This window comes from Neomonachus schauinslandi, chromosome 4 (assembly GCF_002201575.2).
Source record: "Neomonachus schauinslandi chromosome 4, ASM220157v2, whole genome shotgun sequence".
Lineage (NCBI taxonomy): Eukaryota > Metazoa > Chordata > Mammalia > Carnivora > Phocidae > Neomonachus > Neomonachus schauinslandi.
The window spans coordinates 116,805,050-116,829,088 of NC_058406.1; the positions used below are offsets into that span (position 1 = coordinate 116,805,050).

Here is a 24,039-nt window from a genome sequence, read left to right on the forward strand (position 1 = left end):
TTTGTAATTAAAAAATTTTTAAAAAGACAAATCAATAATTGGCATGAGTCTCAGTGTGGAAAGATTTCTGAAGCAGTGCAGAATTTGGAAGTAAATACACAGGCTGCATTTTTAACAGATTTGACATTTCTGAAGAATGAGCAGTATTCCTCAAAGTTATCCAAGTCCCCAAGGAGGGATACATTTTCAGGGACAACTCTATAAAGGAAACACATATTTTAAACACCTTTCGTTCTGGTTTCTAAAGAAAGGACACTCAAGGAGCATTTCTGTCTTACTGATGTCATTATATTTGATAGTAGCACAAAAAAGCCCATGGCTACACTGTATCCCAATATAATGGCACAGAGAAGACTAGATGATAATTTCTCTTCCTAATATTTGGATACTATCATTCAAAATTTACTAACATTTGCATTTCTTTCACAACACCTTCAAAACTTACTTTTACCATCAGGACACGAATATCTCATATAGCCCATAATGTTCTAAGCACCCGAGGGGAGGAATGATACCTGATCATTTTGTATTTTCCATGGCTTTGTTAATTTTAATTGAATTAAGGAATTGAAGTCACTCATTTTAGGACACATTTTGATACATTAGGTGCAAGAAAATATTTGTTTTAAAAGTCTCTCTCTCTCTCTCTATTGGCTCTCCATGGAAATTTCAGAGATATGTTCTGCCCACATTCCAATACATTAAAAAAAATTACACTTAAGATTTCTAATATTCTCTTCAAGGAGCATTCCTGCATTGTCAGGAGTACCCTGCAAGAAAAGTCAAATTAAAAATAACAAAAGAGAAGCAGATTCTGGTATGTTCTTTAAAAACAAGACTTCTACAATGTAAAAGAAATCAGCTTTCCTTGGGTATTCTCGGAGAGCCAATGATTTGAATATTTAGGCGTGCATGCTGGGGATCTCCTTGCTTCAAGAATTCAGCAGAACTGACAGATTATGGAGTAGATATGTGGAGATGTATTTATATCAGGTCACTCATTTAGCACATCCTCATTCTGTCATTTACCAGCCACATGAGCTTAAATGATTCACTTAAATGCTCCGAACCTCAGTTTCCTTTACTGTAAAATGGAGATCCAAATATCCCACTCCCCCTACCTGAAAGTGTTGCTAATCTGTTTCAAATGTCTGTATAAGCGCCTCAAAAAACAGTAAAGGGCAATACCAATTAAAGGATAATTGCTCATTATCAAATTATATAGAAGTATAAATGAATGGTAATGTCTCTTTCACACTCTTATTATCACCTGGTAAAATGGACTAACATGGTTTTAAAAATGACTTTAATTAGTTTCATTTTCTAACATCCATTAGCACCCCTAAATTAGCAGTTGGAAGGACTTTTATTCGCTCCCCAATATGCAGGGAATTACTAAACCATCTCAACTTCTTTGCACTTTTTCAATTCTTTTTACTAACTTCAAACTCAAGGTCTTAACAGAGAGTGCTTCTCACCTTTCATGGAGTGCATAATACTGAAATTGTGTTCAGTGACATCCAGATTGCCCCATAGTACCTCAGAGGTCTTCAAACTCCGGGACATGCACACACGTGCACACACACACACCACCCCCCCCCCCACAAATATGAATCCATATTTTAGTTGAAAAATTAAAACTCTACACAGATCCACAACAAAGATAATTTAGCTCCTGCTTCATAGGCCATGGTCATAATTTAATTTCCAGTAGTTTTAATTTTTTTTAAGATTTTATTTATTTATTTGAGAAAGAGAGAGTGCAAGCACAATTGGGGGTGGGGGGGGCAGTGCATAAGGAGAAGGAGACTCCCCACTGAGCAGGGAGCCCAAGGCAGGGCTTGATCCCAGGACCCCAGGGATCATGACCCGAGCCAAAGGCAGACGATCAACCGACTGAACCACCCAGGCGCCCCAGTAGTTTTAATTTTTTAAAGTAATCAGAGCTTGAACTCATGAACCCCAAGATCAAGAGTTGCATGCTCTACCAACTGAGCCAGCCAGATGCCCCTATAGTTTCCAGTAATTTTAGAGAAAATAAAAATATTGCTGGAGGCACAGAGTTGCACAGGAGACTTTCTGCCGACTCTTGTGGTGGATTTGTGGCCACTGCCATGGCAATGCAAGGCAAGCACAGCCAAGAACCAGGTGAAGTGCATTGCTCATCCCCTTGGCATTATCTCTTTCCTGAACAACCTCCGGTTCTCTCCGTCCTGTGCCCAAACGGTGTGTCCTGTGCACAAGTCTAAAGGTATCTTGGGTTCACACTTCTTTATCTGACATCTCTTGGAATCTAAAATGTCAGTTTATTAATGTGATCAATTAATCTAAGCAAGTGTATTAAGGGAGCAAGGTTAGAAGACAATCCCAGGTGAGACACACATTTTCTTGTGGCCCAACTGTAGCTGATGTGTCACGTTCTGTTCTGGGACTATGACTGCGGCGCCATATGTGGGGGATCACCTGAGGCTCAGGAGGCCTGCTGGACCTCATCCTGGGGAAGGTTCTGGCCACTGGACCAAGACGATAATCTGAACAGGTGCCGGAGTGTGCTCGGGTGATCTTACAACAAAGCCACCAGCTTCACCACCAGTTTGGAGGACTCTAAGGAGGACTCCTGAATCAGTTTCAGAAGTTTTGGAGTTTACACACAGCGTGTGGGCCTCTGGCCGGAGGGAGCTCTTCAGCAGTAACATGGCTCATGGTTACTGACATGTCCCGGGCAGGCAGCTCGGGTGGGGCTTTACGCAATTTCTACCATTTAATCCGTCCTGTAAACCCCATACAAGAAAGTTTTTCTTCTTTCTTTTTTGCAGATGAGGAAACAGAGGTGCAGAGCGTTAAACTTGCCCAGAGTGTTCTCTGATGCTTTATGAAGCTCCTCTGCGGGGACTCGGCCTTCTCTGGGCACACTGTACACCAGAGCTGTTGCAAAAATTCATCTAAGTAATTCAAATAACTCGAGAGTTAGCGCTCCACTCTGCGGTGGCCCTCACAGAAGAGCTGGCATGGCTGGGACACAAAGGCTCCAGTGCTTTCTTGAGGAATCGAAAATAAATAAATTAAAAAGTTTTAGAGGGGCACCTGGGTGGCTCAGTTGGTTAAGCGTCTGCCTTCGGCTCGGGTCATGGTCCCAGGGTCCTGGGATCGAGCCCCGCATCAGGCTCCCTGCTCGGCGGGAAGATTGCTTCTCCCTCTCCCACTCCCCCTGCTTGTGTTCCTTCTCTCACTATCTCTCTCTCTGTCAAATAAATAAATAAATAATCTTAAAAAAAAGTTTTAGAATCTGCCAACATTATGTTTTGTGAACAACTGATTTTACCAATTGACTTCCATGTGTCTTACAGACATAAACATTATATTACGTACTCCTTTAACTAGTGGTCGTTAGACCAGTCTGGCAAGGCACACCGCTGTTTTTCAACTCCTTCACAGTGGTCCTCTAAATTTTCATCAAATTTTGCCTTTGCTGAGATAAATTACTACAGCTCTCTCTGGTCAGGGGGTACACTGATGGGAACACATCAATGGAAGCAGCCAGCACAAATGGGGTGGATCTTCTGGCATCTAACGTACAAGGTGTAAGAGCGACGATGAGCCAAAGCCAAAAAACAAAAAAGGGGGGGGCAGCTACTGGACCATCCCAAGATGTGACCTCACGTGTCCCTGAGGGACCACCCCTAGCCAGGTTCACCAGCACAGGAGGAGCTAAGAAATAGGACAGCTGTGCGAAATTCTTTTTTCAATTTCTGAAGCTTTGTTGGGAAGGCATGGACCCATTAACTCCTCCACATACCATGTCAGAAATTCTAGAATATTCGCTTATACAGGTGTACTAAAACGGTGAAGAAGGACTGACTGAAAATCTAGCACTAAGAATGTATTTTCTCTTTCATGTTATTCTCTCTAAATTTTTTTATTTTTCAAGAATAAACTCTTTTTTTCTCTAAACCAAAAACTTCTTGAAGTTGGGCACTCGGCCCCCTCGAGCCCTAATGATACTATATATATTTTTTTAAAGATTTTATTTATTTATTTGAGAGACAGAGAATGAGAGACAGAGAGCATGAGAGGGAGGAGGGTCAGAGGGAGAAGCAGACTCCCCGCCGAGCAGGGAGTCCGACGCGGGACTCGATCCCGGGACTCCAGGATCATGACCTGAGCCGAAGGCAGTCGCTTAACCGACTGAGCCACCCAGGCGCCCCAATGATACTATATTTGTGAGAGAGCAGGTCAATAGGAGCCAGGCCCATTTGGAAAGACTGGACACTCTTCACTTAAGACAAGGCCTTTCAAGTTGCCTGAAATCGCAACGCTAGGATTTGTTACAGCAATGTAAGAATTCTAATAAGGATGATAATACACTTCTGAGTGGGGACAGGAAACTGTTTCAGTTCATCGGGACACCTGGATATGGATGTTTGGCCCACTCCTTCAGGCTGAGCTAAATCCCTCTGTGTTCTGCCCAACGCCCTGGTATCTCCACTGCCCATCCACCCACAGTATCCTCCTTGACCTGTGATTCCCAAATTCCTTGCCTAACATATGGTACCTTAACTGCCCTAGTAGTACGATGAAACATTGGAGAAACATTTTATCATTTGCCACTCTCATAAACTCAAGCTGCCATTGAGTCAAAATGGCTCGGGTATACCTCCACTTTTAAAAAGTGGCATTTTCTGTCAAGATGGTAAGGTAGAGCCATGTTCCACATCTGCTCTAAGGTTTGATCCTTGGAAACCTACTTTGATGTGTTTTTAGTCACGAAACTGGTCAAGTGATGATGAGTCCTCATGATATGTAACAAATGACAACACCCTTAGGTTTTTAACTTCGGTGTCTGTAATAGAGAGGACTCTCTGATTGCTTTTATTCTCAAGATCTCTTGATACTATGGAATTTACTATTTAGCAAATTAATGAATATCCCTGACTCTTTAGGCAGGAAAGAATCTTAGAGGTGATGGAGCACCTTATTAGAGAAAAGATGAGAAGTAACTCATCCCACATCATGTGGTTAGTTCTAAAATTAGTCCTGGGATTCCCTCTCCTCCTTATTCTATCACACGAAGCTTTACAATAGGACCATTTGATGGACTGATTTCATTGTCACTACTAATCATCAGAAATATGCAAGCGGTTTACCTGGAAGACAGACACCAAATGACAATTATGTTGTTTCAAAAAGTATATTGATAAATTTAAGCACTGAATACAATCGAAGTATGCAATCAATTATCTGACTATTTCTGAACATTTGACATGGACTTACATAAATACAAATACCCATAAGGTATCAGCATTGGGCTCAAATCTGTCTAATTTTTCAAAGGGGAAAGCAATCACTCTACGTTGGCACTTGACAGCAAGATACACATAAGGTGATTCTATTTAACTATTTCCTATCATATATATTTTTAAATGTCATCACTTTATAAGAGATGGCTTAATATGTAGTTTTTCTAATGTAAGTGCAGTTTGGGAATAGAATGAAGTGGTAAATACAATTTCACAAAGGAGGAAAATAGGACTTTATACCATAGGGCTCTCCGAGTCAACCAAATCTCTATTTAGAAGACTCTCAAAGACCTTAAGAACTGGCTTTTTTTTTTTTTAAAAGAATATGTCTCTTTGTAATGTAAAAGAAAGATTCTTGATTTTGTTATTAAATGTAAATATATTCCATATTTGAATATATGGCATTCCAGTTTCCACTTAAAGACATGGAGTGGAGTGGAGTCTTTTTTCCCCCCATAAAAAGCAATTATGGAGAAAAGAGCTTTTGAGTGAATTATTTGAAGTAGAAAATCTTAAACAACCTTTTTCAGGGAAAAGGAGTTCTAACCCGGGGTGACATAATGCTCAGGTCGCTACAAACACACACACTATTAATATTGTGTTGTTTTCATTTTTCTTCCCTTCCATCAAGATCACAAATAAATATCCAACATCCTAAAACACACATGCCTAATTCTGCAGGCTGTTATAATAAAGTCCTTGGAATTATTAAAATGCTTAAACATTAAAAATTCATCAGCAAGGAGAGAGAAGTGCTTTCTATTTGTGGTGCTCTGAATTTAAACACAACCCCGCTAAGAATGGCTGATTGTCCCGAGGAAGCGTTGCTGACAGCCATCAGCAGGTCTGTGCAAATGGTGTATGGAAAAGGTAATAAGAGCTTCAGGACTATATTTCAACCCATATAATAAAGTAATTGTGAAAGTGTAATTGCAGTCTGGTTCCATACCATATTAGGGTAAGGAATGAGATGGTAAGAAAATATGAGATTCACAGAATTATTTTGTAAGCAATTTCTGCCATGACGGTCTCCTAGAATATGCAGTATTTGTCAGAAAAATAATTTGAAAACGCACAGTGGTGTTTACCTTTGGAAAGCCACTGTGACAAACCTGAACAAAATAAGCATTGATTATTTTAATATGTAAAAGTATCCTGAACTTATGAGTAACTTCAAATATAAAAGTGGTATTGAAAGATGCTAAGCAACAGATTGCAGCCCATTAGAGCATTTTTAACAGGCATTGAGCATAAACCCCATTCTTTATTTCCGAATGAAACCCAGAGTTCAAATTTCCTAAGATTGAAATATTTGTACGATTAGAATTTCAATTTTAAAAAATTCATTCCTTTGGCTACTTCATAAACAATCACTATTGGCTTAAGTTACCGAGTTACCGTATCCCATAGGCTATCAGTTGCTCTCATAGCAAGAGACGGGGCAAGGAATGCTGGTTCTCCTCTCAGCCATATCATCTAGACCGAGAAAGAAAGAAAGAGAGGGAGAAAAAGAGGAAGGAAGGAAGGAAGGAAGAAAAAGAAGAAAGAAAGAAAGAAAGAAAGAAAGAAAGAAAGAAAGAAAGAAAGAAAGAAAGAAAGAAAGAAAGAAAGAAAGAAAGAAAGAAAGAAAGAAAGAGAAAGAAAGAAAGAAAGAAAAGAAAGAAAGTGAGCAGAAGAGGTGAATGCATGAATGAACACAGGGGTGTTCAGAGCTTAATATTAATAGTTTTTAGGTCAAATATTAAAGTTGTCCACTGGATTCTCGTTCACCCCTCTTCCATAAATAGAATTATTTCTATCACATCTAAGATTATTATCTCTGTAAGTGCACACTTTTTTTTTTTTTGCTTTTTCTATCTCTACCACTTAGCACAGTTCCTGATGCATAGTAACCACTCAGAAAATATTTAATGAATAAATTAACCAATATTCACAAATGTCACACTGCTGGGAGCTGGGTCTCTAACGACCCTGCGGCATGGGTTCCAAAACCCACAAAGAAATAGGCTACGGAATCAAATATAAGGAATCCACTTCTCTTTTTCATTAATTTTTTTTTTGCTCCATTTTTATGGGACCTTGTAAATAAAGGTATGTAAGCTACAGACATACCCAGTGTTCATCCTCCTGGCCTTCCATTTCAGATGAAACTTCAAAAGATGTTCAGTATGTGAAAAGCTCCTTGATTTGGGTAACGGAAGAATCTAAAAGGCTTCATCTGCCTAAATCGAATTTCTAGAAGAAAAGGCATATTTTTTGTCCTCAAAGGGAATATCCATTATTTACACATGCCTGACTGTTTACAGAGAACTCATTTCAAAAACAGGTTAAGGCTTAAATGAAGTAAGGGAAAAAACAAAAAAAAAGCCAGCCAACCCTGATTTGTCAGGTGCTGTGGATATAGGATATATTGGCATTTGTTTAGGAAATCTTGCATACACACACCTAAAATCTATCCACTCTGTCCTGCATAATTAAAACTACTGTTTTTTCAAGACAGTTCAGTCCACTGAAGTGTGTGTTAATAATGACGGAGAAGATAGGAGAAAGATGGTTGCCCCGAAACAGAAGCCCATTGCAGGCAGGTGAGGATGTAGGTAGGAGAGCATGAGTAAGATATCATCTAAGAAATAAGCTTAAAAGAATCTGGAAAATAATGTCAGTCATCTTACAAATTATGTCTGCCTGTGGGTGAGGAAGGGAGGAAAGAAGCGAGGGAGGGACAGACTGGAAGGTGGGGGGGGGATCCAAGCCTCAGCCACTTGTTACATTAGGGGTCTTGTTCTGATCTATATACATCTGCCTCTACCCCACCCCCCCTTCCTCAACCGTCACCATAATCATTCAACATCTTTGCCCACTTTTCCTTTTCTTGGATTTTTCCAAATTCTTTTCAGGTTGGGTGATACACTAATGCCTAAAAATATAGGCATTATATTTTGACTCTTGACTACCTTCTTCCATCACTAAGCATCAAGTTTGGCCATAACTACAGGATTTCTCTCTTCCACCTGTGGGTATCTGGCCTCCCTCCTCTTCACCATTCCCTCCCTTTACTGGGAATGTCACCATGTCCTCTGCACCAGCAATGATTGAGCCCTAAGCTAAATACTCTTCCATTTTAGGCTAAACTCAAGTACTTTGTTAAGCATTTTTTTTTTTTTTTAATGAAAAATAGAGCATTAGTGAGAGTCAAGAAAATAGTAAGTGTGGGCATCTCTCCCATTTTCTGTGGGAGAGATGACCAAACAAGATAGACTTCTACAAGGCCCCCAAACTATTTCTTACGGACAAAAGACCATTACATTCTTCCATGCTTCTCAAACTCAACCCCCTAGGAGCAGAGTAGTAGGCCAAGTAGAACTATAGAGTAACAAGGACTATCTTCCTGGAACATAGAGTTGACTCGATGGTAAGTGATTTACAGTATCATAATCACATTAAAACAGACATGGAGGTATTATGGTATATAGTATAAAATCCATGTATTTCTGAAAGATGGAACATCAGTCTTCTAAGACCTATGTAGATTGCAGAGGCGTTTCTGGATTTGTCCTGTCCTCCAACACCTCAGGTTGTAAATTTATCAGGGCACTTCCACAGAAAACTTGAGAACTTTGCTCTGTGGCTACTTGAAGATCGTGAAGTGCCTTCGAAACTGCTGACAGACATTTCTGAATATGCTTGGACACGTTAAGATATTTCCCAAATTTACTGATAATTGTATGCATATTTATTACTGAACAAGAAATTTCAGGAAAGCGTTCGCTAACAACTTTGGAAGTAAGCTCAGCAGGTATACGTCTAAGACCACACATACAGCATTAATATTCATTGCTAATGAATTGGCTGATTAATTAACAAAAGAATTTGCCTATAGACTACAACACTCTGGTACTCTTTCAGAAGTTAGATTTTAAGACAATTCAACCCTTTGGCTGAAGTGGAAAACTACTAAAAGCTTATCATTCATCTCTGATTTCAAAAGTCATTGAAAACAGATCAATACCTGATCATTCGTTTTATCATGTAATTTCCCCCAGTAATCAATCTTCTCTGGGACGTTCTTCTTAGGGAAGAACATTAGCCCACTGACAAGAGTGATTTGAATTCCACTCAATAATGACAACAGTTACCTTCCTCAAGGTTTCTGTTTTATTCTGTTTTCATTCTCCTCGCTCTGGAAGTTGCTCCTGGTTCTCTCCGGGTTCTTATGCCAGTGAGCCCCTCCTCCTCCATCATGCCCAACTTCTCACATGACAGATACCTCAGTCTCAACCCAGCCACCATAACTGATCACCCTTCAGATCGCCGCCATGCGTCACCTCCACGCATTTCCTCATTTTATATCTTTTGTAGCCTTTTATTAGAGGAAAACTTCCTACCCATGAAGAAGTCGTGTTCACACGTCTCTCAGGTAATCCGAATTCTGTCACTCAGGGTGTTTCCGTTTTTGCTCTATGAGAGAGCAAGGGCCAAATTTAATGTTTAATTATAGTGATAATACCTAAGCTAAGAAGTACGCTTGTGTCTCCATTTCCGGGGCTGTAATGTTCTGCGTGGCTATTCATAGCCTTATTGTCGGCATTGCTTCTTAATTTTAAGTTGCCTCAAGTCATTTCGAAAAGAGGTAGGAATATAAAAATTAATTCAAAAATAGGAGTAACTTTCCTCTTCCTCGAGGCCCAGTTCTTAAGGCCAACTGAAATGCCATCTCCTCTAGGAAGCAGCTTGGATTCCCTCAACCTCAACCCATTACTTCGTTCTCTGTACCCCCAGCACTCTGAGCACCGACCTCATATCACATCAATTTATACCACAGCTCTGCTCTGGTCCTTTGTATTCCTCCCTTGATTGGCCACCCAGAGGCAGGGCCCACCGCTTCCTCATCTCGCGCCTAACACTCAGCATAAAGCTCTGCACACAGGTGCTGTCCAGTGAATGCTTTGCAATCTCTAGGAACGAATTAAATGTGCCTTATTAACAAAGCCCCACGCTTCTTTAGAAGTGCATTCTAAATAAAAAGTCTACTTCTTAGACTAAAATATTCTCATCTCATCCCTGTGCAAATATTTGTATGGGGACTGCATTAGAGCTACCTGAAAATAAGAAGTTATAATGGAAACAGTGACACGGCCTTAAGTGAGGCAACCGAAATAGGAACTACTTTAATACTTTTACTGAAATGTTCTCTGCTTGATAAAGTTCATTACCAGAATATCATCTTTAAAAGTGAAATGCATTCAGCTGAGCACTTTTTTTCATTTTGTAAATAGATTTTTCCTTGCCTGAGCTCTCCATATAAAGTACAAAATAGTCTTCCATAACATTAGAAAAATGTCACCCATACATAAAGCTAGATTTTTAAAATAAAATAGATTTTTCTTCTTCGGCGTTTTAAAGGTACAGTAGCACCTTCATAGAGCGATCACCCTGCACTGCATGCCATAAAAAGGGCTGACTCACCAGCCTGCAATTTGATATGTTCTAAAATGTGTTGAGATAACATATTAGAGCAAGAACAAAGTTAAGTCCCATGGGACCTCCTAAGGCTATAAAGTCACCATCTTTTCAACATTCCCCTACTTATTCTTATGGTTCTATTTAAAATGACCCCGGCACTAATCTTTTTCTCACCTATTCAAAAATGACATAGAAAAGTAGCTATGTGGTAAATTTACAATCCACATGCCAAATTTTCACATCACGCCAATGAAAAATTATGTAAGCATATTCATCACACATTTTGGGTTTGTCGCGTTTTTACATTAGGAAGTTCTTGAGCGGTCGGGAGTCAGTGTAGCCAAAGTCTCTTTACAAAGTACGTTTTTACCCCACTTTGAAAATCTCGTGTGTGTTGGGGTGAGACATCTCAATAAAGATAAATGGTATATCACCACCACTACATCTGGGCAAAGAAGTGACGGCAGAAATGAAATTTTGACCTTTACATTTTCGGCAGAGGAGTTCTTTCTTTTTTTAATTATTTTTTTTAAGATTTTATTTATTTATTCATGAGAGACAGAGAGAGAGAGAGAAGCAGAGGGAGAAGCAGGCTCCCCACGGAGCAGGGAGCCCGATGCGGGACTCGATCCCAGGACCCTGGGACCACGACCCGAGCCGAAGGCAGACGCCCAACCATTTGAGCCACCCAGGCGCCCAAAGGATTTTTTTCTAAGAAATGAACATTCATATATTTATTAATGTCGTTTTACCATAAGCACAGCATTCTTGCTATTTTTAACCAAAATTCAGATGCAATTTTATGACTCTTTCCCCCTCTCAGAAATATATCCTCTCTTCTCCACCCACCCCCAGACCTTTTCTAAAGATTGCAAGTTATATAGAAAGGCAATTGACCTCAGTAACTTTTTCCGCTGGCTTACATTTTTTCTTTCTTTTCAAAGTACTCTTCAGGGAAAAAAGGAAAAAAGAAAGATAAACACACTTCATATAACAAGTGCCATAAGAAAAATATGTTCTGGCAGACTTTTCCCAACTTGTAACTCAAAAGAATTTACATCATCCAAGTGTAAGTGCAAAGAGTAAAAGAAAGAAATCTCAAAATGGATTTCTGTTCCACTTTCAAACTCCTAGGCTAAGGGAACACAAGTGTTTCACTTCAGAAATGAATAACGGATGACTTCAGTACACATACACCTTTCTCTTTTTGGAAAAATTGCACATAAAAGAGCATTTTTTGGCACAGCTGACCTGCAGAGATATGGAGCTAAGCAGAGTCATGAATTTGCTCACTCTGATATGCACACATGATACGCAATTAAAATCTCCATTCACATTCCTGCCGGGTTGTCAATCATGAGGAAAGCCTTTTTGACAACATTCAGCGAAGCGTACCAACTAACCGCTCAACAGGAACTTAAACAGTAACAGCTTTTGTTACTAGCAAGAACGAATTTTTTACCAAGATTGGGTTCAGTTTCTAAGAAATCATTATGCTCTGAATTTTAGGGCCTTTCATTAAAAATGAAAATGTGTCAAAAAGATTTTGTCTGGCATGCTATGTGATGTAATATCTAGAAAACATGAGATATACATAAAAAAATTCCAGCCTTTTCAACTGGAGGAATCTTTCTTAACTTCTCCCATGTAGAACAATGAACAATGATCTTATAAAGCAGTGTACTGGGGTGGGGGGGGGTGGGAAACGTGATGTTTCTAATTCACTCTTGAAATTTTTCACTAGAATTGTACAACTTTTCAAATAGATCAGGAAGCTAATCTCACTTGAAAAGTGACTGACTGCTTTATAAACCAATGGGAAAGTGACTTTTTTTAACCATAAGAAGAAAATTTAGCGTATCAGAAATATTGCATGCATCAAACCTTTCAATTTATGGAGCTCTATAGAAAATATTATGCACATAAATTCTTTCCAGATGAACCCAGAAGTTACTCTGCTCATAACTTACTTTCTGTTGAACATCTAATCAAAGACTGTGCCCTTCATAATAGCACATTAGTGTGCCTTAAAGTCATAAATCCCTAAAAACAGGGCCCAGTAAAATTGAATAGAGGATGCTTGTTAATCTGCTGCTGTGTCTGTTTTGAGCAACTAACCTTGGATTACAAATTTGAAACAAGTTAATACTATCAGATCTTGAAATATTTGTCTTCTTCCTTATCGCGCTCTGTAACGGAGAGAGCAGATGCATTCTGACCATTAGCAGTCATGACAAATTGCCTCGCTAATGAACGTCACACACTAAAAGTGCCATAACTGATTAAACTATAATTTCCCACTACCAGAGAGAGAGTTGGTGACTCCAGCAGTGGGCAACTCTGATACTCTGCCAACAGGCCTCCAGGGCACAGTGTGATATTTAGAACAACACTCTAAATTCCATATGAACAAATTCTGAAAGCCTATGTGTCTACAACAGGTTTTTAAAGAACATTAGATAAAACAGCTTAGGTCGTAGCCGATGAGCCATGAAAAATGGATGTGTTTTAACTATTTGGTATCCTCCAGAGTATGTGTGAAAGAATATTCTCCCATGTGGGTTTCTCTCTCCCTGTCTCTCTCTCCCTCTCTCTTTCTCTCTCTCTCTCTCTCTCCTTCCCTTCCCTTTCCCCACCCCCAAAACATTGGGTGTGCTTTGCATTTCACATAAAATCTTTCTTTTGTCAGTTCCTTTGTTGGTGCAAAATTGGCAGCAGTTCAAATTCAAAGTACTCCTATTCATTTACTGACCAATGTCATTCTAGTTCACATCAGCCGGCGAGCTAAGCTCTAAAAAACATAAAAGACTTGCTTCGCCACTGACGAATAATGTGTACATTTTTACAGAGCTTAAACCTTAATGCTTTCCCTGAAACTAACAATACAGTATATCTTATCATTCCTTTTTCACAAGCAGGCAGCTGCTGAAACGCTTGCCACTTCAAAATATCAATTGCTTGCCAGAGTTTTCCTCAACACACCCTGTCAAACTCATGTATATTGTGCAATGAAAATGGTGCAGGCTGAAAGCTAGAAATTGTGTCAAATTCTGCTGTAAGGGTATGATGTGCAAAGAACAATGTATGACAACCGTAGAGACTACAAACAATGGCACTGGAGCCAGGGACTTCATAGATCACAACTGTGCCTGTACATATTTTATTGTAGGCATTATATATTTAAAGCATGACAAATGTACCATTGTACATTATGTGCGGCACAAACGAGGCTCCTCCCCCAGTTCGTCTTTTGCATTTCTCTTGATGATGGAAACATAGTTGAGTTTCATTTCTTTTTCTTCTCTTAAAACATTAAGTTTCTCAAATCATAAAGGAAGGAGACACACACACACACACACACACACACACATGCAAGGTTATCAAAATGAGTAACAGAAAACAGAGACAATAATACAAGATGGGAAAATGAGATCTTGTTCACTTAACATTTTGGCTTCTCTCTGAAGACACAAAGCAAGGATTATCTTAAACACTAACCAAGGGTATCAAGAGAACTACACTATCACTGTGCCTATAAATTGTTGTCTACCTAATTTTAATGCAGATAAGTGCTAGCTTATTGATTTGCACAATTTTCTAGCAAAATGGAAATCCCACGTGAATGTGTTCTTTGTGTGCAGAAAATATGCTTTAAGAAGCTTTTACTATTATTGCTTTCCTATGCCAAAAGAACAATTAAGCAAATAATACTTCACTACTGTATCAGGTTTATAAACTAACACCGATTCCTGTCTGTTTCGATAATAAATATCCCTTCCCACTTCCCGACTGGCTCTGCAGACTTCAAATGATTCTGGTTATTGAAAAGTTGTTTTCCTTCCAAAATGTCTCCTTAAATAACACCCACAATCTGAAAACATGCTCATTTGGGAGCACACCTACTTCATTATAAAGGGGCTCATGACTATAACAACCCTACACTAATTCAGTCATTGGCTGTGGAAATGGGAAACATGTTTATGGGAGAAAATTAGTGTGAATATATATTCATCTCCTCTGTGACCTAGCTCAGGTTACAAAACCTTTATCACACAAGTAGCCTGGAGTGGAATTACTGGACTCGAGGCGAAGGAAAATGAAGATATGCTTTTAAGGTGTTCATAAATATTTTGGAAAGAGAATAGGTGGTTTAGGTGCTTAGGGGTGCTGACCTTTGGTGTGTTGATTAGTGGGACAATGATGCATTATTAACACACAGCAGCTGTACCTGAACCACTGCCATGAATATAATAGCCTTTTATAGCCATCAGGGGAGTGAGGTAGGAGGCCTTTATTAACCACTAGACATGATTAGCACATTATGTGAACTTTAGTAGGCAAATTATCTCTTATTGAAATACAATGTTGGTTATAACTAACTGTAAACATGATTTTTAAAACTTCCCAGTGAACAACTCAACGTTTTACTACCGTTCTCCTCATTATTGGCTGGTAATCGACGAAAACGTGTTCAATTGTGGGCCGTACCCACAGGGGCTGACTCTCAAAAGGCAGATGTCGTCAGTCACTGAAGGCTGACTTTACAACTATTTGGCATTACAAGTTCAGGGATATTAGGATACATGCAAACTTTCTCTCTCTAATTAAGTAAAACTGTTCATGAACTAGAAAAGCTGCTTTGGGATTTTTCTTCCTCTTTATTTCTTTAAGCAGTTCTTAAAAGATTAGTTTTGCAGTAAATTTTTGAGAGTTACCTTGAAAAGTAACAGCATAATTTATTTCAAAAAGCTTAATTTTGGGAGAGAAAAGATTATCCCATTAGCCTTAGTAACTGAACATAGCGCGGAGAGTCCATTATGAACAGTCTTTTATGCCCTGGCAGAAAGTCATTAACATAAAATAAATCATTAGCTTTGATATTAAGCTTCTACTATCTGCAGGTTTCTATGATTAATGTTCATGACTGCATCTGCCAAATGATAAAATATACTTTTTGTTGAAAGGTTATCCTGACTCTTTATTATTAACATTTCTCTTTATACAATTGTTGCTGGCATTTGGGGCTGAGGCCTGTTGGCGTAGAAAGGAAGAACTGGTTTTTACAATGTATGAAGACGCCAATGAACGTTACACTTTACCCCATCATTTTTTTAAATTAACCATTTAATTGAGTTAAAAGACTAAAGAAAAATCAGGTGGTGCACAGATATGCTTTCAGTGTAATTGGACTATCTTTAGACCCAGTCGATCCATTCGGTAATTAATCTTGCACACTGTATTTTTGCAGCTCTGACCCATCCATCAGAAGAAGGTACAGAGGGGCAGGCTCGCTTCCCTGAAGTCAGGAGCTGTAAGAGGGCATTCCCTCTGCAGCAGTTGTACTCAACTTTTAGCTTACCTCCCCATGGGGCTAAACAGGCAACAACTCCGAAATACAAGGAGTGGGCCCAGAACATGGTATTTTTCTAAGGTCTAACATTGTTTGAATTTTTGAACATCTTTCACCACAGGATTTCAAAATAACCTGTCTCTGTTGACTCCTTAATTCTCATAAGACTTCCTTGATACAAACATATTTTTTCTAGTGAATACTCGGCAGACTGGGACACAGGTGGATTAAAGGTTTTTAGTGTCAGAACTTTTACCAGACACAACGAAGTCAGGCTTCTAAAGAGAGTGGAAAACAGAGGGGGAGGGATCATATCCTTTCCATGGTTATATTTATTTTGCCTAGGGAGTAAGTCAACATAGGTTTAAGGGCCCTCAGATTTTATCTCAAATCTTGAACAAAAAGGAGTCTTTTCTTCAGAGAGGCCTATGGTTTTCCTCAGAAAGGTCTAGTTCTTTAATCTTATCTTAATATGCCCAATTAAAGCCCTAGCATTGGAAAGCATCTTCCCCTGTGAAATATGGCTACGTTTCTTAAAATGGAATGGTAATGAAGCATTCCTACAAGCCAGTATGATTTCCCTTGTTGTTGTTGTACACATTGATAGAGTCTGCCATTTATGATAAATTCTCATGCATGTATGGCCAGAAATATATCCAGGACATGAGGAACACATGAAAACACCACTCACCCAAACACACACACACACACACACACACACACACACACCCCAATATCTCTGACTAGGTAACCCCCAGATAGATGTTCCAAGACATCAGTGGAAAGCTATTCTATGTAGAAGCTGCCATCGTCACTGGTGTGGATCAGACACATATAACTTGTAGGTCTTCAGAGTAATTCAAAATACTTTATATTTTCTTGGCCACTAGCAAAGCTGCTTATCAACCAACCATGGCCTTAGTTTAATTAGGAGTCCTTTCAAGATAGCTTCATAAAAGCACATAACTCAGGAATGAAAACCAATAAATACTTGGCTAAAGCAGAAGCATTTAAAACTCCAAAGTGAAAAATGGACAAACGAAAAGCATTAATAGTAACATTGATGCGTGACCTTTGGTATTATAAATATGTATAAATGATGATTTTTCATGAGTAAAATGGAAATCTGAAGATAGCGCTTAAAAGTTAGCTTTAAAATTATTCATCAAGTAAGGCAAACTTGCCATAGACCAAACTACAGAGGTCGGGAAAAATACTGGTACCTCCTGTCATGAAAGAGCAGGGGATTTCTTTCTGGCATTATCTTCCTTCTGGTCTTTTCTGCTGCACCATCAACATCCAAGCACAGAGCAATATAATGTTCCCATTTTCAAAATGAATGCTATAGGAAGAAACATGTTGTAACCAGGAAAAGCTCATTCAGGTTAATGTGAATTCCATGTCTCAAAGTATTATGGAAGAACAGCTATAATTAACAGTCTGTTGGCACTTCCATTATAAACCACATTTCTAAGCAGTTTATAACTCAACTGTTTTTAATGAGAAATTGCTCTTTGGGATGAAACTTGGCATGCATGGTTTAAAACAAAAATTCTCAAATTCATTAGGGCAGATGTAAGCTGTATCGTCTTGGCGCTCCAGCTTCCAAATGGACAGTCCATTTAACACGATTCAGTACCGACTGCGGGTCCCATCAACCACTGGAGACCACAGGCTATCTGACTCTGAGAAGTGCAAAGATCAATTGAAAAATATATCAATAACACTAAAATGGAAGTAAAGGAAAGGCGAGAAAGTATCTCTAGCATTGGTAAAAGTAAATATTCCCATATTTGAATTTTGCTTAAATTCAATTTAAACAAACAAGGTGGCATTCAAGTCTTTAGATGCTTCACACAGAAGCTTCTTGCAGGCAAGAACTATAGTTGGGGCCACAGTATTTATTAACTATGGTTCACTACAGTCTTGTTTTCTCCTAAGGTGTACATTTTAGATTCTTGGATTTGGTTGTATACAATGTAAGTTTTATCTTTTTTTTAAAAAAGATTTTATTTGTTTATTTGACAGAGGGAGACACAGCGAGAGAGGGAATACAAGCAGGGGGAGAGGGAGAGGCAGAGGGAGAAGCAGACTTCCCGCTGAGCAGGGAGCCTGATGTGGGGCTTGATCCCAGCACCCTGGGATCATGACCTGAGCCAAAGGCAGACGCCTAATGACTGAGCCACCTAGGCACCCCTACAATGTAAGTTTTATCTTAAACAATTGATAATATTTTTAAAATGTAATTGTTAACAGCATTCGATCAAGTCATGATCATTACATTTCATTTTTATTGAGATACAAGATAAATATTCTGCGTTAAGACTTCCCAGGAACCTGGAGATTCACGTTCAGAGAGCTAAAATGTAAGATAAGTTATCTAAATTGATTAGTTAAATAAGTTCTGTGTGTCCTACTCTTCCCATTTTAGTTCTCCATGCACATTCTGATGAGAACACTTAAGTCTGTTAACCCATTTACTTTCTGTAAGCATAACTCACCTAACTTGGCCAACTAAAGATCGGGAGACCATAGTCCCACTTTCATACTCTTTTACAACCTAAATAAAGATTTACCACTGAAAGGGATGTTCCAGGAGCTGTTTCCAAGCTCTAAATACACTGTGCTTAAAATGTGGGGGGAAGGAGGAAACTAGTAAGAGCTTAGAAATGGCCACCATAGTTATTTCCCCTCATAGCATCCTATCTATGGTTTCTTGGTCTATCATTGCACAACCTCATGTCATTCACTCAGACGGGGAAATGGAGAAAAAGGGAAGAACCTAATTTGGGATTTTAAAAAGTGGATATGAACCCGAAGACTGGCAGATTCCAATTTCCTTAACCAGAAAATAAGGTCAGGTACTGGAGGAAGAATGGATATGTCAACATGATGATGGTAACAGTGATGACAAGCAGGAAAGGGAGCATGCTCTCCAAGATAACCACAATGCTGAGTCACATTCCTGAGGAGAGGGAGGAGAGTTCACATTAGAAGGTACAGACCTCCCAGGTTCAATTTAAGATTGGGGCGGAGAGAAGCCAGGGTGCCAGGCTCTTCCTGGATTGGAGGTGTTTGGGAAGGGGGGAGGCGGGAGGGGGGAGAGGCAGGAGGCATACAGATAGACCTGCTGCTGAGGGCAGGCTTCGAATCAGGACAGGAAGGATCACCAGCAGTTGAGAAATATCTCCAGGGTCTTTTCAACTTTCTAGCATCCTAGCAAAATGTTGGAAAACACTAGAATAAATCATCCTTTGTAGCTAAATAAGATTTTCCTCCACTTCTCTACTGTTATCCCTCTCTTGAATTGAGCCCATCACAAAAAGGTATGGCCACAAAAATAGTTCCACATAACGAAACCAATATTTGAGACCCAGTTTGGGTCCCAAGAAAGCCACTGTTAAACCTGGAACTTTCCCTTTTTCTTCCAGGTTCAAGTGCCTTATTTCTTTCCTGTTCTTACATCCCCTACAATCACATCATTTAAAAAAGATCTACAATAAGCAGCATATTTAAGATAGTATTTAAATATCAGTTTAGTTTTCCTAACTAAGCAAAATATTAAAACACTCCTTAATATCATTATTCAGTAACTTTAAATATATATGATAAACTGTGAGCATACTAAACCACATAAGCTGTGTTAAAAATAGCATTTGAGCTCTCCAAAACCCATAACTACAATTTTCTCATAGACATTTAAAATTGGAATTTGTGACAGTGAAATATCCCACAAAGTCAAGATAGCTACATTTGAGGTTTTTGTATGATATCTGATTTAGTGGCCAAAACCATATGATTGCTTGTTTTATGCTCTTTCTTACCTATAGAAATTTTATTTAAAGCACATTTTAAGGACTTCAAAACTTAAGAAAGATCCAGCCAATAAAACTCTCAGGGGAATTTTAATCACACTAATGATGTCCCAAGTATCAACTATGAATTTACTAAAGTCCTAGAAGTTATGGAGGTGGATAAGAGAACTAATCAAGCATGATGCTCTAAATTGCTTATAACCCTCCCCTTCCTCCTCCTCCTCCTCCTTCTCCCATCCTCCTCTTTTTTCTTACATTTATTAAAGCAGGAATAATGACTCCACCTTAATGTGTGCTTGCACATCCTGTATTTTAGATGTGATGAGTTTTGTCACATTAAAGTACAAGACATAATGCTCTAACTAAATACGAAAATAAGCTCAAAGGAGATTTAGCAGAGACAATAATGAATCTTGTTTTTCTCAAAAGTTATTGAGTGTTTAATGTTAGCCCTGACATTTCAATGCTGAGTTCATCACAAATAGGTCCTTCTTCCTATGTTTATATGAAAAGATTATACACTGTCCTTCCTCATTTCAATGACAAAAGCCCAACATCCCAAATGGCCATTATTCTTTACTCTGTGTATAACTAGTGTTAAGCATGGGTCTGTGTCTTGGACTTCCCTGTGTCTAAACCAAGCAAAGAAAGATTCAGGACCTGATTCCACAAAAGCAACCACTGAGAACAGTGAAGACCATTATTTCCTCACCCACTGCTGGCAGAGGTCAGCATCCCTGTGATTAGCCATGTCATAACATCATTGTATTACTGCTCCTTATGTGGGCAGCTACTGAGCAAGAACTGAACACATCACATCACTGTAAAAATGAAAAAGTGCCACTTCTTTGTCCCAATTTAGCATAAAATCAGTGAAAACAATCTTTACAAATGACACTGCACTAAGAAACTGAAAGGAACTGTTATTACTCCGTAGGTATAGATTTAAACTGATGCTCTGACACCTTCAACTAGAACAAAAAATAGGACTATATTTTACTACTGCACTCCAGTTGTGAGCTCCTTTAACGCAATTTCAATTAAGGGATACAATGTTACTTAAAATAGTCTTAATTAGATGAAACTGACTATGGTACCATCTCCCAATGTCTGCAACGTAGCCATGCTTTAAGTTCCAAGAGGTGAACACTGTTACTTTCAGCCTGCATGTTTCTGTCCAGTCTAAGAGCTATGCTGCTCTTTCAAAGGCTGACCTATATACAGCAACATGCCATCCGTTCTCCTGTTTGTATAAGAGATGCCTCACACCGTTGCCATAACCAACATCATCCGCATTGTTCTCACTTTTCTCCCGCAATGGGCTATGTGAAAATGGAGGCCAGTTTGCATAGTGATGTGCTCATAACGTAATGTGCTCTTACAATAGAGCAATAGTAGATTAAACTGTTTCCAAAAAAATTCCTCCTCTGGAGTTTATTGACTGAAAAATGTAAGTAGCGTTTTGGCAATCTATAGAGCAGCAGCGGGAAAGTGTCAGCAGGGTAACACAACCTCCTTTTAGTTTAGAAAAGCTTCGGGAAGAGGATATTCATTTTGTGGATTAGGGTCTCTTCTAACATTGAAAAAAAGATCATTGGGAAAACTATAGGTACAACTGCATGATTCTGAAGCACATAAAGATACTGGTTCCACTGGGATTTAGCACACCAACTTGAACTACAAAAGTGTTGACAGATTTAAAATAAAGATAATTATTAATTTATGATCTTATCAACCTATTAAAAACAAATAACCTGACTGTTTCTTGTAATAAACCACATATTCATTACTCCTCTGAAAGACGCAAGGTTTACTTTGCTGTCTTGGCTCTTTTAGGGAAGTCTGATCCAACTTGTTTTTACTAAATGTAGATGCAGATTTCTTATTTCACCTCTTCCAAACTTCTGCCTATCTTCCATATCCCTGCAAATCCACTTGAGTCATTGCAAAAATGAATGCTAGTTGACTACATTCTAAGCAACTAAAATAGTGAAGCTGGATAGAAATTGTGTACCAGTGGTGATCATGACGGAGTAGAAAAAACTAGTGTCTGGGTTTTCTGGGGCCTACCAAACCTACTCAGTATATTTAATATAATCGGGGGATCAGTGACAAATATATTTGATAGACTGCTATACAGAGAAAGGCAGGGGAAGGCGTTTTTCGAGAAGCATTTCCATGAAGTCCCTTCCTACTATTGGAAGTATATCATGACTTTGCATCTTTAAAAATCCATTATTCCCTGGATAAGTTAAATAGAAGACTTGCAACTAGTTTATAGAAAGGGTGGCTAATTTGCATTTAAAAAGAACAGTTTGCTCCTCATACACGGGGGGACTTAAAAGGAACTTCAATGAGCTAGTAAAGAAATTCTGAAGACTTTCTAAATTAATTTATTCAATTCACAGCACAACCTACGAAAATTATTTAAAGCACTTAATTGGAAAATGATTTAATATATTGAAGTAATTCTTGATTTTCCAAAGCATTTAACTTTTAAATTAAATCTGACCCTACTATCACAAGAATGACAAGTGAAATGTGTATCCAAGTCATTAACTTCTTTTTGGAGCCTAAAATCACCGATAAATCTAGTAAGATTTGTCCAGTTTCACTGCCAAAATGGTTCTGACTTTTTGGTACTGGTTACTACTCTGGAAGATGTGTTTACTATCCATGATAGGTCTGCTACTTTATTATTTTTGTTAGTATTAGTGCTATGAGCAAAACAGAATGTTACACACAGAAAATACTTGCTTATAAAGGCAAAACAGATTTTAAAATAAAAGAACTATGCTACTAACAAATAATGAAACTTCATCACACAAACTTCTCTTGCCAAAGTTACCCGAGCTTTCCAACCTGTTCGGAGCTAAAGAGCTCCCTGTGCGATAAAAAGCCTTCCTGCCTTGCACAAGTCTATATTTCCTTCGTTTCAAACTTGCCTATCCATTATAGGCATACAGCACATCCCTTTTACTGAGCCTTACACTGTACACAACATCAAGGAGCTTCTGCCCGGAGTGATATCTGTGGTTCACTTAACTCACAGTTGTGTGTGTGTGTGTGTGTGTGTGTGTGTGTGTGTGTGTGTGTGTGTCCCGACTGACCAAGACTGAGCTGCGAGGGGGTGGCGTGGTGGGGACCCCGGGGGATGAGGATGCAGCGCGCTAAATACCTCTGTATCACGTAAAAAAAAAAAAAAAAAAGCTGTTTGATGATGCCTCGCCACCAGGCAAATATTAGGAGTCCCAACGATTTATCCAGTGGAATTCACCGAGGGGCCGACAAGGAATTGCTTGCAGCGGATAAAGTATCAGGCAGGTTGAGCGCGAGCTGGGCGTCTAAACCACTCGCCCAGCGTCTCAGAGAACTCATTCCTCCCCGCCGACGTTCACCAGGCGGGACCGCGTACACACGTCCAATAAGCCCGAGGCGAGAACAGCCGTGGCCCTGCGGCTGCTCTCGGAGGCCAGTCCCCGCGCGTCCTCCCTCCCGGGGCCGAGAGTTGGAGAAGGACCCTCCCTTCGCACCCCCTAACTATTCTATCTATGGGACAAGCGGAGCTCAGCAGTAGCCCCGGCCGGCTCCCCCCGCCCCAACCCCCGTCCCGGACCACCCGCCTGATCAGCCGCGCCCGGGTCCCGCGCGGCCTTGGCACCCGGGGTCACCGGGCTGGGGGTACAGCCCAGCATGGGACCCTGCTCCAGCCCCGTGCGGAGTGCTGGAGCTTCGGACGTAAACTCGACGCGCTCGCCCGGCTTCTAACAAACTTGCAATTACCGCCGCCCCCCAAAGCGGGAGTTGTCCCCCAAACCCCGCTGCACCCTGGCCCGCAGACCGGCGTCTGAACACCGGGCTCGGCCGCCCGAAAGGGTTTGGGAAAACAAAAGACTTGTGGAGCAATTGTCCCGGCGGGGGGCGGAGGCGTCTCCCTGGTCCCTGCACCCCGACTCCCGGCTGCTCCCCTGGCAACTAATCCCGGTCAGGGAAGCGGTGCCACGAGTCCCCGCAGCCCGTGAGAGGGCGGGAGGGAGAAGGGGAAACTAGAAAATAAACTGACTTCTCTTACTCTCTGCCTCCGTTCCCGGACCCCAGACACACCCCCAAAGTA

The 24,039-nt window shown here is 39.8% G+C and overlaps 1 protein-coding gene across 1 annotated transcript in view; it reads right to left on the reverse strand.

The window, feature by feature from the left end:
* Positions 1–24,039, reverse strand: part of TOX (thymocyte selection associated high mobility group box) — a 298,213-nt gene that overhangs the window by 273,735 nt on the left and 439 nt on the right. The gene's annotated exons all lie outside the window — the stretch shown is intronic.